General features: G+C 44.2%; 1 pseudogene; it reads left to right on the top strand.

The window, feature by feature from the left end:
* Positions 1-263: 263 nt before the first annotated feature.
* LOC143022638 (uncharacterized) lies at positions 264-1,661 on the top strand (annotated as a pseudogene).
* The last annotated feature ends 1,410 nt before the right edge of the window (positions 1,662-3,071 follow it).

Genomic DNA, 3,071 nt, shown 5'->3' with positions numbered 1-3,071 from the left:
GGTCTTTACCCACCCCGAGCCCAGGCCGCGCTAGAGCCGAGGGAAGGGATTAGCCGACCGGCCCCCAGGGATCACACCCCTATCGCCAACCCGTGTCGCGGAGCCTGGGGCAGCGGGCGTGGGCCTCAGCCTTGGGGACTGGCGGCCGCGGACTGGCCTGGGCCAACTCATACCAGTACCTCGGGGTATGGGTGAACAAGCGGCTGTCCTTCACAGCCCACGCCGCCCACCTGAGGGAAAGGGCCCAGGCCAGGCTGAACGTAATGCGAGCCATGACACGACTCACAGCGGGGACCACTTTCTCCGTCCTCCGACTGTACTTCGTACTTGCAGTGCGCTCCCTGGTGGACTACAGCGCCCCAGTCCTCATATCGCTCTCCCGTAGCCAACAGGAGCGGCTCGAGGTGATGCAAAACACCGCCATGAGGACGAGACCCGCCTGATGCCACTCACCACCAGAGTCGAACAGATCGTGGCCTACCGCGTGCCCAGGGTCCTGCAGCGCGACTCCAAAGGAGTAGCACAGAGAAGACTACGGCTTGCAATGACGCAAGGGAAGGATGTCCTCCACCGCAACCCGCGGTTACTCCAGTCCACCCTGGCCACCCACAGTCTCGCCCACATTGACGGCTGGCGCTGGCAACACGCCGACCTCCCGGCCCGCACCTACCGAGCCCCACCCCCGTGGGAGCCCCCCCACAACAGAGTTCTCCACCACCCGGCTACCGACCGGCAAGGAGCTCTGCACCACCGAAGAACTGCGGCAGCACATCCTCATGTCGGTGGCGCGGGTGTCTGAGCCGGCCAGTGCCATATACTACACCGACGGCTCGGTCGACCCCGAAAGTGGCAGGACGGGTGCCGCTGCCATCACTGCTGGGACCGAACTGCTCGAGAGGACGCCGGATTACTGCCCCACCCTACAGACGGAGCTCGTGGCCATCCACCTGGTCCTGGAGCACGCCCAGAACCGTCAGGACGGCGTGGCAGGTCCTCCAGCAGCCGCACCCCAGCGACAACGTGGGACTCGTCACCGCCATCCTGGGCAGACTGCAGAGCCTTGCCGCACAGGGACGTCGGTTAAGGCTGCACTGGATGCCCAGCCACGTGGGTGTGCGAGGCAATGAGTCCGCCGACGTTGCTGCAAGAAGAGCCGCTGGTGCCCCCCACGTGACCAGGCACGTGCCACTTATCCTGTCGTATGTGAAGGCGCGAACCAGGCGTGCCGCAGCCCACCGCGTCCACCAGACTCACCGGCAGTTAGAGGGAACAAAAAGACAAGCTGCTTGGTACGCCGCCACCACCGACTATCAGACGTTGGGCGCCTTCCATCAACAGCCCAGGGCGGACGGTGTGCTGTTGCAGAGAGTCAGGCTGGGCTACTGCACTAGGGAGGAGCTATACAACGGCTTCCAGGGGCAACAGTGCGATCACTGCGGAAGGCACAGCCGCCACCCGCTGCTGCACTACCTACTGTCCTGCCCGGCCACGGAGGCCCTCCGACCAGCGCCGCAGACCCCCGCCCACCCTGCAGAGGGCAGCCTCCTCAGCAGTCGGGTAATAAGAGCTGCCCTCCTTGTCCGCCACACGGCCATGGGCGTGATGCTTGGGGTGCTCAGGGCGGCGCCCCCTCCTCACTGACCTCCCAACGCCCTCACCTTCCATCCACTAGGGTACGACAACTCCCCCACTGGCGGGGTGTTCCCCGCAATGTATATTAATGTATATATCTCTCTACATCTTTTATACAATAAACCTTTATCAATAAAAAATGCAATAAGCGAGTTCAGAAATATTTAGTTTGTTTCAATTCATCTCTTACAGCCGAGTACCATTCACCATGTAGTGTTAAAAATCCATTACAATGCTTAGGTTAAAGATTATTCACGAACTCCTCCTAGGCTTTTGCAGATAGACCCCAATCTACTAAAATAAAGTAGTCTGTCTCTTTGTTCACGAACTCCTCCTTAGGTTTTGGAGATAAACTCCCATAATCACGTATATTCTGATATATATATTGGTTAGGGTTAAGGGTTAAAGTTAGGTGGGGTATGGTTAGGTTAGGGATTATTCACAAACTCGCAGCAACGCGCGGATAATTTGAATAATAAAAATGACAATAATAATAATAATAATAATAATAATAATAATAATAATAATAATAATAATAATAATAATAATAATAATAATAATAATAATAATAATAATAATAATAATAATAATGACAATGATAATGATAATGATAATGATAATAATGATAATAATGATAATAATAATGATAATAATAATAATAATAATAATGATAATGATAATAATAATAATAATAACAATAATAATAATAACAATAATGATAACAACAACAACAACAATAATAAATAAGTAAAATAATAGTAATAAAAATAGTAACAAAAATAATAATGATAATGATACTGAAAATAATAAAATAGAAATAATAATAAAAAATAATAATAATAATGATAATGAAAATAATGATAAAGATGATGATGATAATGATAATACTGATGATAATGATAATAATGATAATAATGATGATAATGATAATAATGATAATAATGATAATAATGCTAATAATGCTAATAATGATGATAATAATAATAATAATAATAATGATAATGATAATAATAATAATGATAATGATAATAATAATAATAATAATAATAATAATAATAATAATAATAATGATAATAATAATAATAATATTAATAGTAATAGTAATAGTAATAGTAATAGTAATAATAATAATAGTAATAATAATAGTAATAAAAATAATAATGATAATAATAGTAATAAAAATAATAATGATAATGATAATGATAATGATAATAATAGTAATAATGATAATAGTAACAAAACAATAATAATAACAATAACAATAATAATAATGATAATGATAATAACAATAATGATAATAATAATAATAATAATAATGATAATAATGATAATAATAATAATAGTAATAATAATGATAATGATAATAATGATAATGATAATGATGATAATAATGATAATAGTAATAATAATAATAATAATTGTATCCCCTTCATATGGCG

Source organism: Oratosquilla oratoria, unplaced genomic scaffold, assembly GCF_046742065.1.
Source record: "Oratosquilla oratoria isolate Oo_2021 unplaced genomic scaffold, ASM4674206v1 SCAFFOLD131, whole genome shotgun sequence".
Lineage (NCBI taxonomy): Eukaryota > Metazoa > Arthropoda > Malacostraca > Stomatopoda > Squillidae > Oratosquilla > Oratosquilla oratoria.
The sequence above is the reverse complement of the archived record's forward strand: the minus strand, read 5'-3'. Positions and strand labels throughout refer to the sequence as shown.